Below are 18,342 nucleotides of genomic sequence, written 5' to 3'. Positions count from 1 at the left end.
TGAACAAGGCTATTCACTAGCAGAGAAAGAAAGTCTCATCGTCGTTTGGGCATGCAAGCACTTCCACCTATTCCTCTACGACAAACCATTCACCATCATTACAGACCATTGAGATCTTGGTCAAGTTGTATCACATATGCCTTAGCCTACAACCATACATGGTCCCTGAGCTGCTGCAGATTTATTTTATTTTATTGATTTGCATTTTTAAAGCGCTCACACAGCCCCTGGGCATCGAGGCGCTGTTACAGGTATATGTCTCTTGGTAGCGTATTTATAACATGCTTAATACCCAGAGTTTTTTAAGCGCGACCAGGGGAACGAGCCTGTGTTGCTTTGTGTTGTCTTGTTTCCAAGGCGAGGTAGTTGCCACTGAGCTATCCTCCCAGGACACCATTACCCAACCAGGTCTGGGAGGAAGTGGCCATTGACTTTTTTGGGACCCTTCCATCAGGTGACTACATACTAGTAACCGTCCAGGTACCCAGAAGATGAAGTTCTACAGTCCACCGCAGTCACAGCAGTGATCCTTGCACTAAACCAAATATTTTCATCCTGTGGCATCCCGAAAGTGGTCAAATCTGAAAACGGGCCTCCGTTAACCAGTTCCAACTTCAAAGACTTTGCTCACTAGATGGTCTTTCACCCTAGAAAGGTCACCCCCTATGGCCCTAGGCGAATGCAGCAGTTGAACGATGTATGGCCAACATCAAGAGCGCGGTGAGGGTGTCCAACATAACACGTAAGTCGCCGGAGCAGATGATCTATCAACTGTAACAACACTATCGCAACACACCGCACAGCTCCACAGGAGCATGTCCCGCAGAACTGAGCTTGGGCTGCTCAGTATGGACAAGGCTTCCCCTCCACACACGCCAAGAGAGGACAGATGAGCACGATTGTGAAATCAAAACGAAAGATAAAGAAGCTAAAGAGATATCAAAGAGTATACCGACCAACATCGCAAAGCTCACACTTCCCAATTGCAGCTAGGAGATAGCATCTTAGTGAAGCAAACAGTTACATACAAGGGCATGCAACCGTTAGACCCATGACCACTAATTCTGTCAAGAATCTGGGGTGTATTTGGCAGTCAGACATGTGGTACAATCGGCAAGTGAACCAAATGGTCAAATCAGTATATTTTCTATTGAAAATGCTGAAACCACTTCTCCCCCTTATCTCAGAAGGTGATCGAGCAATGGTCGTGGGCTCACGTGTTGATGCCAGGTTGGATTACTGCAATGGCCTTCTGGTAGGATGTCCCAAATATCATTTGCGACACCTTGCAGTGGCACAGAATGCAGCAGTACGTGTAGTGTTTTCACTTCCTTGGAAAAAATCTGTTTCTGAAGTTTTAGGTAGAAACTACACTAGCTCCCTGCCCATCGATGGATCAAGTTTAAGCTACTGTGCCTGGTTTTCAAGTGCATACACAACCTCGCACCCTCTTATCTAGCTGCTAAGATTCAAACGTATACCCCGAATAGATCTTTGCGATCTACGGCTCTAAAGCAATTGGTGGTTCCCATCTCTAGGTTTGTCCATTGGGGGATAGAAGGTTTTCGGTGGCAGGCGCTTGTGCATGGAATGGCCTACCGCATCATTTAAGGAAGATAGAATCCTTGACAATTTTTAGAAAACATCTTAAAACATATTTGTTTGAGTAACATCATGTGAGTGGTGATTGATGCTTCAATGTAATATATGCAAGATCTGCGCCTAGATGTGGCTTGCGGCTTGGTTCCCCCTGGGGATTTGCGCTATATAGATCAAATCATAATGAGAGCAAATGGATACATGATCACTGTGGCGCATCCAGACAAACGTGGCGACGAGGATATGCCTCCTACTTCAGGCGAGTGAAAGATGAGCCTCAGGATGAACTGCAAGATGTTAGTGACTACAAGGAAGAAAGACGAGAGGGGTCAGGGTACACAGGAGAAGAGGTAGAATCAGCAGCGGAGGAGAATGTTGCCCACCGAGAAGAACACCCACGAGTGGATGATGGCTTTCTCAGACGATAAACCGACTGAGGAGATGGAGTGTAGAAACGGGATAGGACATTGATATTTTAGGGGGGGGGGTTGTGATGTCACATCACGGCAGTCCGTTATGTGAGGACGCGTGGAGCAGTCCTCAGTATGTGACCACAGTTCATGAGGTAAGAGGAGCTATGAATAAACGGCAGCTGATGTCAAGCCGTATATCTGTGTGGGCTCATTTCTTGCGTGCCCAAATTAGTGCTGCCCATGAGACAGGCCATTACAGGGCCAGCAATGTGTCGTGCTGGGCGAACTGAGGATGGTGGCAGATGGTGGTGTTGTTCGGGAGCAGCAAAAAAAGATGTCTTCTCTGGGTGGTGGGCCCTGTGAAGCCGCCCCAGTCTGGTTATTTATTGTGCTGGGCTTTTGCCCGCGCCTCTGTGCTTCCTCGGGTGGAGGTTTGATGGGGGCATGATGTTGATGGGACCAGCTGTGGATTTTTGACCAGATGGCAGGCTTTTCCCTTCAAGTCTGTAGGGCGCTGTTTAGCAACAGTTAGTTTCTCTGATGCTGGCACTGCTAGGCGAAGAGAGGCGCGGTGAGGCCCAAATGTTTCATGGTCGGAGCTGCAGCTAGAATTGTACTGGTAAGCACTGTGAATGGAGTGGCATGAGATCGTTTTTCACCAAAACACTGCATTGAAGACTTTTGGGGAATTACCTCTCCTTTCCTCCCGGCTCATATGGAATGCTGCAGTGTCTCTGTGACTCTTTGTGCCCCTTTTGGCCTCCGTCATAGTGGCTTCTTAACCCAATTGTTATCTTTTACTGAGGATTATTTGCAAAAGCTATGCTGCTGCTGCTACTGTGCTTGTAAACATTATTAGCACTTTAATCTTTGAACATCAAGACTTTACCTTCTCTCCCTTCTGGGCTTGTTTTCCAATTATGTACTAAAAACTCACCATTCTACATACCCTCAAACTCTGAACTAAACACAACCACGCCTCTACCGCACGCACTTCACAACACCCAACACAAAACCATACCATACACAATCATACCTCAACAGCGCACGACGGCTACCAAATGAAAACGCACCTAGGCTCATTGACCGGTGTCTCAGAACTGTAGCTGCCAGCAGCACATCAAAGCTCTCTTGCTCTTCTCCCTCCCGATCCCACTAACATATCCCTAACCCTCCTTCCATTGCAGATCTGCCAGCGCGCCAAGTGACCAAGCAAGTGGCAAGAGTGGGCGGTACAAGAACCATTCGCATTATGTGTTGCTCGCCTCGTCATTGTTCCTTCTGTTACTCCTCTATCTTCTCCCTTCTAATTTATGGTTATGGCTTATATTCAATTATTGTCTTGCACATTTCTTTATTTGCCAGACCTCTTACAGGCTGTTGGACAACCATTCCATTTTCACTTTTCTTATGGCTTCATTGTCTTCCCAACTTCTTACTACTCTACTCTATCCTGCTTTGTATTTCTCATCACTTTAATTCTTTACCATCTCATTAATTTATGTACAGCTCTGTGGCAAAATCTCTTCTCCGCAGCCCTGACTCTATTTGATATTTGAAATGTACTAAGATCATTTCCAGTCAGTCATCCCTACCTATAGAAACTCTCAACTCTACCTCTGTTCTCAAATCCCATCCAACGGCCAGATTCGCTCTTACATCTCGCTCTTGTAGTCAACTTTCCTTTCAATCGCGTTTCACGACAGATTAACAATAGGCGTTAGTACCTACATTAATGGTCCACTATTCATTGTCCTGGATGGGATGGCAGGCTGAGTTGACCCTAAAGGATTTGGACCTGTGGCTGAGCTTGCCCATATATGGCTGAAGCAAGCAGTGCCCTATCTATTTCTATCTCAATCTATCTCACGCTGCCATCTCCATCTCTTGCAGTATCTCCTACTCTCTCTTGTCTCCACTCCTGGCCGTATCTCATATTTTTCCCTCCATAACTAAACTAAACTAATAGCTGCCTTTCATCTTCTTCTCCACTTTTACCTTCTCAGCTCCTTCCATACTTCTCTTTTTGCTTCTTCCTTTCCTTCTCTTTTTAGCTCCTTTCCATTTCTTCCTTTCTCTCCTCTTTTGATTCATTGCTTATCAAAATTAAGAGGAGCATGTTTTTATCAGGACATTAGCTGACAAGAGGGAATCCCTGGATGTATGGTTTAAGAAAGAGGTGTCAGTACCCTGGTCCTTAACCCAGTAATGAGTGGAATGTATGACTCTTGTAATGAATGTCACAAAACTATGGGGTGGCAATTGGACCGTGCTGTAAATATTGCAGTAGCATGGAAATCTTTAGTTAATAAAGCTTATGCCTGGGACCGAATGCGCAATATTAAATATTTATCGGCCAAATCATTATATCTTTATACCAATCAATCCTTCCTGTACCGGCTGCCTTTCAACTATTTGATAGTAATTAGTGGACAGAATTTGAGACGTTTTATTATGAAACTGAGATTTAATGTACTCCCTTCTCTTATGGTGGTGGGAGCTCGAGTGCACATTCCTGCGGAAGATCAGAGGTGTAGAACAGGAGGGAAGGAACTAGAACCTGTCGGCATTGGCGCACACAGTTGGCCGAATGAACAGAGATGTACAGAAGAAGTTATGGGCTTTTTGTTCACCATGGAGAAGGTTTTCATGAAAATCAATACTGCTCTAATGTTATTAGTGCAACTTCGAGAGTTCTATAGAATACAGTGTTCTTGGTACGGAGGCAAATAGTATGATTGCTAATGTGGATACATGAACAACCACTGCACTACTGACCACTTGATTGGTGGGGTTAATTGTCTTTTTTAAGTGGTTTATTGCCTTAAGAATTTGTAATATTGTATATTTATTTGTGATGTTGATTATGTATTTTAACTTAGTATTTTGTGTAAAGGCTTGTTTAAAAACCAAATACACTTATAATTGTAAAAAAAAAAGATAATTCCACTACTGGAAAAAAAGTGATAGTAACGGAATTACTGCCACTTTGTTACCGCACCCCTACACTTATAATGAAGCCCACATGTCTTTTGCTCTCTGTTTGAATCTCCTGCGATCATGCTTTCTTTTTCTGTTTCGTATGTTGGTGCAAAACTAAAGATGTAATGGGACAACGTGTAGTCTACAACCCGCAACATTGCAAACTGTGCAACCAGAAAATATTCAGCCTCAGTTGAAGACAGGTATTGCATGTATGTATCTGAAACATGAGAAGGAACTGGTTGCCTGGCCTGCAGTTTACCTCTGCAGTGCATGCATTAACCCATTTTAATGCATGCACTGCAGAGGTAACCTGCAGGCCAGGCAGCCAGTTCCTGATGGCAAGGTGTCCTGTTCGACTGCCAACGCAAAAGACGTATCAATACTAACCCCCATGCTTCAATTTTGGTCCTCAAAATGTTCAGGCCAGTTGGCAGCCGGTTGTCAGCTGATATATACAAAGGGTTACCCAGGCCAGAGTACACAACTTGAGGTGAACCTGTGTTTTTAAGCAAGGGCACACGTTGGTGTTACACGTGTGGGCACCTAAAAGGGCGTTGGATATTGGATCATCATAATTCTCATACAAACATTTCTTATTGATTTTTCTTGTACAGATCCTATCAGAATCTTATAAGGTTTTACAAAAGTCCTACTTAAAACATTTTAGACGTCATAGGAATTTAATTAGAATTTGGGTACCATAGAAGTTCTTAAAAGGTTCTTAGCCGTGTTCCCAAAACCCCACTTGTTTCTCACAAGTTATCATAAGCTACTTGTGGGGGCCTCACTCACAACCTACAAAAAAAGAAAAAAATTCAATAATTGTATTTATAACGCCTGGTGTGTACACTACAAGCAGTTATCGTGCAGATATCAGTTGTGTACAGTTATAACTCACATCCCACTTTTTCAAAATTGTCCTTCAGCCCATCCCCCAAACTTTTGACACTCTCTGCCCCTGGGTTGTGCGATTAATACAATACAAAATTATGTTCTGAGGTCTTGCAGCACATTTTTGAAAAGTTGCATTTTGTGGGCGTAAGCACAAAATCACAGTCAGCTGCGAATAAGATTATCTTAATGAATGGAGTTCAAAGCTTGCACTTCACAAATGTACCTCAAATTATTGCTTGTTTATAACTTGCTGTTTATTGGCTGTAACGCTTTAAACCAATTTAGTGCTGATAAAAACGAGAGAAAAAAGAATTGTGAACAAAAAGAGTGACTATTACTGTTTTTACATGGCGTGTTTTTTGTGGGATTTATTTATGGAATAGCAATTTTGCCTCATTATGGGTTGGGCGCTGCAGGGTTAAATGTGGCGTTACCATATACTGCCGCCAGAGGCGTTGCTAGGGGGGGATTGAGGGGGCTATAGCCCCCGATAGAAGATCAGAGACTACACCAAAAGGCTATAGCTAGCCCCGAATCCAGCCAGTACGGACATTAGCTTAGCCCCTGATCTTTTCCAGACCTAGCAACACCCCTGACTGCCGCATTACTGCACCAGGATTCACCTCCACCTATGGGCTGGAAGTAAATCTGCTGACTTTCTGCCCATTTTCGGCAGAACTACCACTGTGGAATTACTGCCGCAATGGAGCTGACGACGGAAAAATCAGCTCAAGTTGGAGGAGGAGGCAGGGTAACCCCTGCGGGGTCATGCCGCCAGGACCTGGGACCCTCCCCTGGGGGTCAAAAGGCGAGGGGCGGAACGGCGCCAAAGGCCTAATGGCCAAAAAGCCCGCGAAGGGCTGAACAAAGGAAAAGGGGCGGGGCCATCAGGATTTAAGCAGGCGGGACCGGGGTGCCAGGCATCTCGCTCCTGCACTGGGACCCGGTCGCCGCCTCGCAGGTGGAAGAAATTTCGTTTTGTTTCTCGTTTGATAGCGAGGACTTCGTGGGCTCGGCTTCCCGTTCCTGTTTGATGGCGTGCTCCGGTTGCTGGTGGGTTTCCAGTTAAAGGGCTGGTCCGGCGAAGTGTTTTCAGCGCTGAAGGAACGGGGTCTCAGTGAAGAGGGAGCCACGAGCGCAGGAAAAAATGCGCGGTCAGAGGTACGTGTGGGGGAGGGGCAAGGAATAAGAAAGTTTCCTTGGCGGGTCGGGCCCTTATGGCCCTCGGGTATCACCCACCCTACCTCTGCTTACCTCACGTTAATAGGTATGGGCGCAAGGGCATTAATTTGCGGTATGGTCGCAGCTACGAGCGACAAGTGAGGGTGGAGATATGCGCTCTTGCGAGTGCGCAGCAAAGAGGTCAAGCCTTGCATGTGCGGCATGCACAGGGCATTAGGTGATAGAGGGGCCAGGAAGATCAGCGCGTGGGGGTAGCAAGCAGGATGGATTTAACCACTCGATTAGCCCAGGTGGGAAGCTTAATGGGATTAAAAACGGGGCGGGTAGGCTTCCTGCGAGTATCGCGGAAGTTTGACCGAACCGCCTTGGGTTGCAATCGGTGGAAATGTTGATTTTATGGCGGGGCTTGTCGAGGCTGCATAGAGGTTTAATTTTGGATCACGTGCATAGATAAGGGGGTTTGCGGTTGCATCGTTCTGGGTCTCCTTTCGGGCGCGTTGCACAAGTAAAAGTGTGTGGACGATAAACACGGGTGAGTCGGGATTGGCATCTCTCACCTAGGGTATGGGCACCGGTTCGAATATTACCAGCTGGTCAGGTGGCACAGGGAGTAGGGCGCTAGCTTTAACATCCGCGCAGAGCCTGCTAACGCAGGTTCGAATCCCCGCAGGGCCAAAGCACCGTGGTTAAGGTCCTGGGCTCGGCACCGAACAAATGGAGTCATTTCTAGGGGCACGTGCTAAGGCTGGTGTACCGGCCATCTTGGTATGAGTTAATAATAAGCAGCGCTTAGGTACCTGAGGTTTCGCAGCACTATATAAATGCCAAATTATTAATAGAAGGCCTCTGTTTTGTCGTGCCACAGCGAGAAGTGTGGGGTAAGAGTGGTCGTGTTGCCGGTTTTGGGCGCGACGTCTCGGTTAAAGGCAGTTCGGAGGAGTAATGCAGCCGCCGTGCGGCACTGGATTGCGGCTGCATGGATTGCATCTGAATTCTGTAACAGGCGGTACTTTCGGGTACTGCATGCATTTTGATTCCGCAATCTATGGCTGGCCAATTCCAGGGGCCTCTAAATGCATAAACAACTGGTTTGCCCTCGTTCAAGTAGTACTGTGTAATGCACCATTGGGGACACGGGTGCAGGGAAAGTATTGAAAATGTACATGATAGAGTAGTGGTAAATGCAAACAGTATTTTGTACATGGGTTAAAGAATATGGCATGGGGCATCACCAATATCGGGAAAGGTGCATGTAAAGTAGTGGTAAATGCGAGCAGTTTTGAAGAGGGGATAAGAAGGATGACTGCCTATTATAGTGTTTAGTTGTATGAACGCACACCAAACGAGAGACCTTTTAAGGGAATAGGGACAGGAGAGATCAATGCGAGCAAACAGGTATCAGGCCTGGCATATCGTTCCCGCGGGATGGGGTGACTCCAGGGAGAAGCAGCATGAGGAGGAAGGTTGGTTAATGAGTTAACACAAGTAGAGTCTGTTTTTATAGGGGTATGCGGTGCAGGTCAGAGCGAGGATCAGGGTTTATTACAGTGGCCGGAAAGCGCGCAAGATTCAGGATGAACCAATAATGTTGCAAACGCGAGCAGGTCGCACCGCCTTCCACCCTTAGCCAAAATTGTCCCTGGGGGCACTGGGGAGATAGAGGTCTGCCCTTTTGTGGGGTGTGTCACTAATAAGGGGTTAGTTGGCACAGGGGGCATTGCCGATTTGTGTTTGAGGGAGTAAACTGAAGGGGCGAAACCGGTAAATGCGCAGTTGTAACAAGATGTATCTACAGGATAGTAGGCTGGTAATTTATGTTTGCTTGGTCCTATTGCTCGACTATGGCATTTTCTCTGGTCGGCCCAGCGTTTGGTTTTCTACTGCTAAGGGGTGAAAACAAGTGTGGATTTATTTCAGAGGCGAAGAACGATGGGACGGAACGTGTAATTGAGGCTTGGTTATAGTCAGCAGGGCATGGGCTGCCAGGAATTAATAGTCGCCCTTGGGAAGCAGTTAGCAGGCTTTGGTAAACGAAGGGGGTAAGCCATGTGGATTTCTATGGTTTATTACTCCATTGTTTGCAGCGGGGGCATAAGAAATGTATTGGTAAATAAGGGCAGGAGGTGGTAGTTGGGTTGGAAAGTATGAGCAGCCGGGATGGGGTTCAGCTTGTACAGCGGCGCGCAACCCCAACCATAAGAGGCCATGGGAAAGGATGGGTAGCGAAAGCCTTGCGCGCGTGGGTAATATCACCCATCTGCTGGAATGGTAGCTGCAGACATATCGCTTGTTATGATGTTGCGCAACATTTGGGGCTCCCCTCGTTGTACTGTTGCGCTACGGCTTATTTAGAGTTTTTGAGGGCGTACACATCGTCCCATCTGGAAGGGGTAGGCCCAGGACAGGTGGACTTAACGGGCATGTTTGCCGCAGAGGTACAGGTTACGAGTTGTACCTGCGGGACGGCAATGTATTCATTGCCGCGGGCCGATGGTGCAGCTTCCGTCGTTAGCCGCAGCTTGTTAACTGAGGAGGGGTGAAGAGCAGAGTTCAGGTTGGACCCGCAGCGGGCCTAAAGCAAGCAGGCGTGGGGATGGTCTGCGGGTGGGGAATACAGCTTGGTAGCTCAAGTCTAATTGGACAAACTGTGCCCCCATACACCTCACTCGGGTGTGGAGTGGGAAGGGACCGATACTCAGAATCTCTCTACACATGGAAGGAGGGTAGATCTCCACATTGCTTTGCGGGCCGGGGCCCCCCAGTGGTGGCATTCTAGAATCAGTTGCGCTAAGGAGCCACTCGGCTGCCTGTATGGGGGCGGGACAGGATAGCCGGACACCTCAACTACCGTTCTTGGCCTCCCAATTTCAGAAAGTGGCAAGTGGAGGACACAGGCTGGTTATCAAGGTTCCAAAGGTTTAGGAACGCATGTCGCAATTGATGGGGGCACATTGTAGCTGAAAGGGGTCGGGGCTTGGCAGCATGATCACCCTTTGAGCAAGAGGAGAGGGAACAGCACACGTGCAGACACCGAATAAGCTCGGTGAAACTTCTGGGTATTAAGCATGTTAAAAATAACGCAGCATAGCAGATACCGATGGAGTTCAGTTAAGTTTCGGTTAGTGCTTTTGCGTTCAGGGCCCTTCCTTCGCTCCACCCACACCCGGGAAGGTGATAAGGGCACGGAGGTAGATGGATACCTTTTTAGGCGGCCATAGTTGAGCAGAAACTGGTGTTCTCTGTAAAGGGTATATTTTAGTTGACCAGGGGGTAAAGGCTGCGCTCTATGGTCAGACATTTTGGCGGTGGTACGGATTATTAACGCAGGGTCATCCAGCAATCTGAGGGTTTTGAGGCTCCTGTTAATGCTGAACATTGAGGTTAGGGCACGGCACATTCCAGGAGTGAAAAACACGGCCGCTGATTCTCTGCCTCGCTTACAGTGGGACCGGTTCCGAGAAAGCTTCCCCGAAGAGAGGGAGGAGATGACCCCATTCGAGGAACAGTGGCGGGGGAGGATTGGGGCGATCTGACCTCGCTGGTAGAGAATGCCCTGGATTCAGGTACAGCCAAAAGGTACAGGGCTTGTTGGGATCGTTTCATACAGTTCCAGGAAGAGGTGTTGGCAGGTGGCCGGGGGGAGAACCCGGTGAGGGCATTCATAGGCTGGTGCTGGAAGACAGGGAAGATCCGGGTGTGGGTGGGCTACCACCTGGCGGCCTTAGCATATTACGCGAAAGTAAAAAGGAAGAAGGACCCCACTAAGGAACACTACGTCTTGCTAGCCATGAGAGGCGGGGCTAGACAAACCATAGCAAAGCCAGACGAGAGGCAGCCAATCGATATTGGGAAATTGCACGGGTTGGTTAAATGTCTAGGTGCAGTGTGTAGGCAGGAGGCAGAGAGATTGCTCTTCACGGCCGCCTTCACGGTGGCGTTTTTTGGGGCTCTCAGGATCAGCGAATTGGTGCCGGAGAACAAGGCCGGCAAAGGGAAGGGGTTCTTGCGCGTCAGGGACGTCCAAGTGGGAAGCGCTCAAGTCGTCATTTATGTAAGGAGATCAAAAACGGATCAGAAAGGAAAAGGGGCGGCGTTGACCTTACAGGCAATTCAGGCAAGCAGGGTTTGCCCGGTGGCGGCGGCGGAAAACTTTATGCAGTAGCGGCGGCCATCAGGAGCAGAGGCGCTGTGGCTCACGCACAGGGATGGGTCCGCACTAAGCCACTTTCAGCTCAGGAAAGTGATGGCGCTAGGTTTGGATAACATGGGCCTGGCAGGGGGCCGGTTTGGGACGCATTCATTTCGGATAGGGGCCGCCACCTCCACGGCGGTCGGGGGGGTTAGGGGCGGAGGACATCAAGAAACTGGGGAGATGGTCTCCAGGATGTTATAAAAGTTATGTCAGACCAGAAAAAATGTAAAGATAACCATGGCGTTCCCTTCATTTCATTTCCCAGCAGTGCGCCAAAGGAAACTACGCACAGTGTGGGTAGTGGGGCATTCATTCATTTCAAGGGCAGAGGCAAGTGTCCCAGAGCTGGCCCACCCTGGTTAAGGTGGAGCAAGATGGAAAGGTGGTAGGGGCAGAAGTGTCCCCGAGCAGGCATGGCCGGAAGACATCAAAAAATTGGGGAGATGGTCTTCAGGATGTTACAAACGATATATCAGGCCCGCAAAATATAAGTTAACCATGCCGTTCCCTCCTTTTTGTCATTTCACAGCAGCACAAGGAAGGAAGAAACGTACCGGGTAGGTAGTGGGGCACTCATGCATCTCAAAGGCTAATGCGAGCTGGACTCAGCAGCAGGAGGCGCTGACGGACGGCGAGCTCAAGAGTGAGTGGCACGGGGTGCCAGGGATGAAGTGGGCTCAGCTAGAGGGGCAACTATGGAAATTGCTGAGTAGGCGGCAGAAGCCAGAGGTGTTGGTAATACACTTGGGAGGGAACGACCTGACCAGCCTGGGGAGGGGTGTCCGGCTGAGGGACATTACGAGCTCATTGCAGGAAATAGCAGCACAGTTGGGCGAAACTGAAATTGGATGGTCGGAAGGTATTCCCCGGGCGCAATGGAGGGGGGCAGAGAGCCATGCAGCAGTTGAGAAGTCAAGGAGGAAGCTGAATGGGGCCGTGGCAAAATTCTTGCGGGCAGGGGTTTCCATCAGACCAGGCATGGCTTGATTGATGGGAAAACACCCGAGTACTTCCTAAATGGACGGATGAAAACTTGTCCACGAAGGAAACAGAGCTCTTTTTCTGGGACATCTCTACCAAATTACTGGAATGGGAGAAGGAGACAGGAAGAAGGGGAGCCACAGTGGGCGAGAACCCACTCAGTGGCGTGGCGGTGTTTGGGCAACCAAGCACAAATGATAGACTCCGGACGAGCCAGAAGGAAACGGAATGGGTCTTCGCTCTGCCGGACCAGCGCCTCTTGGGGGCCTAAACGGCGGGGGCGTCTGGTAGGGACAAATAAGGCTCAGCTTCCCCCAAAAACAAACGGCGCTCTCCCCACCCACGGACACCTGCACGGGCAGGATTGGAACAGGTACAATGGGTCGGGGGAGTTGGGGGCCTACTATACCAAGTATAGGGGGAAGCAAAGGAAATCCGGCAAGCAAGCGCCACACGGACAGAATGAAGTTCACAAATGTGTACAAATAATTCTGTTGTCATGGAAATAAAACTGCGGCCAAGTTTGCCATTTGAAATTCTGTGTCATGCCAATTTGTGGGGATAAGGAGTAATGCATTGGGGTGCATGCGCAAAGAATAATTGGCAGTAAAGGCAAATGGACGGCTGCAGGGGTTATGGAGCTGACGACGGAAAAATCAGCTCAAGATGGAGGAGGCAGCAGGGTAACCCCTGCGGGGTCATGCCGCCAGGACCTGGGACCCTCCCCTGGGGGTCAAAAGGCGAGGGGCGGAACGGCGCCAAAGGCCTAATGGGCCAAAAGCCCGCGAAGGGCTGAACAAAGGAAAAGGGGCGGGGCCATCAGGATTTAAGCAGGCGGGACCGGGGTGCCAGGCATCTCCCTCCTGCACTGGGACCCGGTCGCCGCCTCGCAGGTGGAAGAAATTTCGTTTTCCACCCACCCACCCACGAAATACAAGCAAGAAGCAGGAGACCGGGGGCGTTGCTGTTGCAGGACACCCAGGCCAGGATATGACAAGTTGGCGGTGTTTGGGCAACCAAGCACAAATGATAGACTCCGGACGAGCCAGAAGGAAACGGAATGGGTCTTCGCTCTTCCGGACCAGCGCCTCTTGGGGGCCTAAACGGCGGGGGCGTCTGGTAGGGACAAATAAGGCTCAGCTTCCCCCAAAAACAAACGGCGCTCTCCCCACCCACGGACACCTGCACGGGCAGGATTGGAACAGGTACAATGGGTCGGGGGAGTTGGGGGCCTACTATACCAAGTATAGGGGGAAGCAAAGGAAATCCGGCAAGCAAGCGCCACACGGACAGAATGAAGTTCACAAATGTGTACAAATAATTCTGTTGTCATGGAAATAAAACTGCGGCCAAGTTTGCCATTTGAAATTCTGTGTCATGCCAATTTGTGGGGATAAGGAGTAATGCATTGGGGTGCATGCGCAAAGAATAATTGGCAGTAAAGGCAAATGGACGGCTGCAGGGGTTATAATTCCTCCGAAATATCCCCATTACCTGTGTGTAAAATGGGGGATTTAAACCGCCACTTGTAATCCGGCTGTAATACCGACGTAACCAAGGGGCAAGAACAGTAATACAGTTGGATGTATCTGGGTGGATTTACCAATTACCGCCCCGATAACACCAAACTCGTAATGAGGCCCTGTAGACACCCCGTGCCGTGTGTGGTATCGACCTTTCATTATATGTTTTTCAGGGCTACAATTAGACGATTCCATCCGTTGATAGCCACTCAACCACTCGTGTTTAGCTTAAATTACGGAAAGAAAAGTCATTCATACATTTTTCCCTTACATAATTATAATGTATTTTTATTGCAACATGATGCACAGGTGCGGGAATGGCCCTCGCGCTGCTGGTGTCCGCTGTGTTGTAACTGCATTTCCTCTTTGTTACAAGACGCATGACTGAACTATTAAGAACAATAGCATTTAAACCGAGACAAATGACACGTGTCACCCGTTCTTTTTGCATGACACTACTGTGATTCGAGCGAAAACGGAAGTTATCTCTTGACTCTGGCGGACTCGTAAATTCGAAACCCACGCAGGTCATCACATTATTTAACACTTGGTTGATGTGACAGGTCGCCTTGGGAGCATTGCTGGGAACAGTCGCTGCACCTGTTCTTTCCATTAGTGTAGCCTTTCATTTGTCCTGCTCTGGATTTAGCTCTTCAGGCGCGAGATACTCTTCACAGGACAAGAAAAACACACCATAGTCAGCTGCCTGACCAGCATTCTTTATAAGGAAGTGCAAGATTGAGACATGCTTTTAGTACAGAACACACGCGGGTGGATTATAAACATTTGGTAAGCATGAAGAAATGGGACCGATGTAACTGGTCTGTTCACAGGGCAGGCAGCTTGGCACTGCCCGCCACGCACAAGAATCATACTGGTAGGGGTAGTACAGATAACTGAGTGTCTGCCTCGGACCACCCAGCGTGTCCTCACAAAGATTGACATTGTCCCCACTACCGTTGCAACACCACTTCCCTCACAAAACATAAACTTTGCTTATCCTATTTTCCATCATAAAATACATTGGGCATTATTTCCAGTTTGGTGGTCATCCGGCAGTAAATCTGCCAAATTACCGCCAAACTCGGTTAATGTTACCACCACTTGGTCCTATGAATTTACAGCAGGAATGCAAGTGGTGGTGGGCCAGTGTAAGTCACAATTTTCAGAGTCAGTAGGACGCCATGGGGATTTTGGCAGAATTGCTGCCGGTGGTAACTGAACCAGTGGTAATTCTGCCGAATTTGCTATTTGGCAGTATAGTGGAGGATTTACCTCCAGCTTTTTGCTGGAGGTAAATCCTCTACCTTATCACCAATGTTGTAGTACAGCAGTGCAGTAATGCAGCAGTAATGTAATGCTGGAGGTAAATCCTCAATTGTCTAATTCCAGTGACGATCTTGGGTCCAACTTTTAACTGGCTGATTGGCTTCCATCTGTCTCTGCTGAAGATGATCATCTATCACTGGCAATTGTCTCAAACTGTGCACCGGTATTACTGTCCTCACCTTCTTACCCCAGAACGATTATGCTAGAAATACCTGAGTTCATGAGATTGGTTTTTCAGTTTGCCATGAGAATCTGCACAGTGTTGGTGTAGAGGGAGACCTAAACGTGGCCCTCGTTGCACCTAACCCACTCTCATCACGGCGGCAGAGAAACGAAAGGTGTTCATTGCTCCTGTTCCCCTATTCCCCATCTTCGATGTATCGCAGGTGTGAAAAACGCTAGTCACTCAGACAACTATTCAGACCCTAACCGGATGACAGTGCTGAAGACTGTAACCTCGAAGAAGCTGATGACGTCACGACTGACACTCAAACATAGATGCGTTAGACATGAGCCAGCACATAGGCATGAAGTTACGCAGACACGTTAGATCGATTGTTGATAGATACAAAGAACATGCTTAAGACTCGCTGAGACAAATGACCAACATGCACTTTCACAGAGCAGAAACCAATAGTCGCACAAACGTACATATAAACTGCATGCTCACGCTTAAACGCAACTAACATGGGCTGCCATGTGAGTCAAGATGGAAAGCACAAGTACATTGGAATGGATGGAAACTGCTTGCTTACGCTTAAACGCAACTAACATGGGCTGCCATGTGAGTCAAGATGGAAACCACAAGTACATTGGAATGGATGGAAGGAGCAGAATGGGCTCGAGTATACAGAAACAAACTGACAGGCGGATCTCGCTGAAATACACAGACCAGGCTCCCAGTGCAGCCAACATGCACAGCCTTGCCAAGGACACTGAGAGAAGGAAAGTTTCGAGCCACCAGAAAAGATAGTACACCTGCAAGGAATACAAGCAGAAAATCCTACTAATTGCATGCAGGATAAGTTAATTCTGTGGTCCCTACACACGTGATATGAACCTGCAAGACAGAGCCTATTCATTTGAGCCAGACTGAGGTGGCTGTTCCCATCGAACTGAATGCAAGATGATACAAAGAAATATCAGGTTCAAAGCCGAATTTCTGTCTCAAGGCCTACAAGATTGAAGATGGTAACTTGTTGGGAACATACAGCACCTTTGGGCCGTTCCCACCACCTTGGGTAGTTGCACTTGGCCTGGTAACTTTCCAAAGCTCCAAGGCTGAGAAGACCCTCTTTGCCGAATCCCTATCCACCTTCCATGTTAAGCTCATACTGTGTTGCATCCTCCAATCACCACACACTAACCTGCAACATTTGTACTCGCAACATTTAGAGGTGAACGCAGGAGGAGCCACCAGATATGTTTTACCCAATTACCCCTCTAACACCTTATAGAATATGTGTATAGTTTACTTTACAGTTGTGTATAGTTTACTTTACGAATGAACCCCTAGTCCTGTTAGGTTTTCTATGATGTAACTTGATTTTGTAATGTCACGTATTAACAAAACTGGACAGCAGTCTCAAGACCGACGAACAAGCGTGGAGAATGCTGAATTGTTCATGCTTCAATCTGTCATTAAAATTTTCAATGAACGCAGAAGAACTTTGTCCTGTTGCTGGATCTTACATTTCTTGGTGCAGGGAATTTCCTTGGCCCAGTTTCTCTTGCATGTAATTGGGGAGCTTGATAACGAAACCCCAGTGCCTGTTATTCAGGTGGTAGCAGAGGAAGGTCGCTAAGACCCCCAGCAATTAAAACCATTTCCCTGCTGCGTGCCCGAAGAGATACGCCGCAACCCGCGTGGACCGGAGTGAAAACCATGCATGGATACTGAGAGGTCATCAGGAGCCACGTCAGAGAAATTCCTGGTCACTCCCCGTAGGACACCAAGCAGACCAGACGGCACAGAGTGTAAGTATAGACACAGCCATACAGCAAATATGGGGAGGGAAATTGTTGGTTGTGATTTGTTTTGTGTTTTTGTGAAGGATCCCTGTTTTCAGCCATTTAGCTAGGTTATGGATGAATTATGTATGGATACCTGTTTCTAGGCTGTCCACTTAGTTTACAAATTGATTATCTATCGAACCCTGTGTCTAGGCACTAGTTTGGGTTACTTAGGTCGCGGAAGGTGGTTTCTTAGTTTATCTTTATAGATGTATCCCTATGCTCCCATATAGATGAAATACCACATATTTTGTTGGATTCCCCTGTGATTTGAAAAGCGGGAAGACAGCTGTATGTCATTGTGTCGTTGTGTCTTGGGGTATCATGGGATTTGAAAGTGCACTCAAAGTATTAGGGCTTTTGCCTTAGGCTTGTGACGTCACATAAAAGCTTGTTAATAGGACATGACCTGTTGATGCGGGGGTGAAGACCTGTAGTGGGCACAGATGTGTTGGTGAGAGAAGACAAAAACAAATCTGGGAGAAAACAGTGTTTTTTAACGTGACAAGGTGATGTTGAAATTGTAAAAGAGGATTGTACCTACCATTTGGGTTGGGCTCGAGGAGCATGTGGAAGGATTGTGACTTGGCCTTGAGGGTGGAGAGTATGGGCAGTGCATGTAGCACGCTCCTGTTGGTGTTGGTGAGCAAAAGAGGCCGGTGGAATATTTCAAGAGCTGGTGTGGATTTGAATTTTTTTTTTATTGCGAATTGATGATAATTGTTTGATATTTGTTTGCAAAATTGGTGAAACATGTAGAAAATCCCGACTTGAGGTCAAGTAAGTATTGTCAGTCGGAGTGATGTGCCATCATGCGGGACACTCCCCTTAAGCATTTAAGCACTTGTGCAAGTCTCTTCCGTGGTATCAAGACAAAATATGCAAGTGTAGCGTGGAATGGACTTGCGACACAGAGGCCAAAATGGTGGTGGAACACATGACCATGTATTTACATGCCGCATAGAAAGGGAATAAAATTGAGTAACCTATTTGGAGCTATGGAAAATGTTTGAGGACAGGGAAGATGACCCACCAAAGAAGGAGTGGATGCTAATCCAGCATGATGCGTGGGACGAAGCACCCAACATTCAAGTGCCTTAAGAATGCAGCACCTCGCTACTTGACAGAGAGGTTCAATAGAAGACTTATGTTCTGACCTACCAGAGCGGCCTACACCAACTGCCTGGCAGTCCCCTCCTTCAAACTGACGACAATCGGTGGCAATAGCTAC

Source organism: Ambystoma mexicanum, chromosome 7q, assembly GCF_040938575.1.
Source record: "Ambystoma mexicanum isolate Mex_15411 chromosome 7q, UKY_AmexF1_1, whole genome shotgun sequence".
NCBI classification, from domain to species: Eukaryota; Metazoa; Chordata; class Amphibia; order Caudata; family Ambystomatidae; genus Ambystoma; species Ambystoma mexicanum.
The sequence above is the reverse complement of the archived record's forward strand: the minus strand, read 5'-3'. Positions refer to the sequence as shown.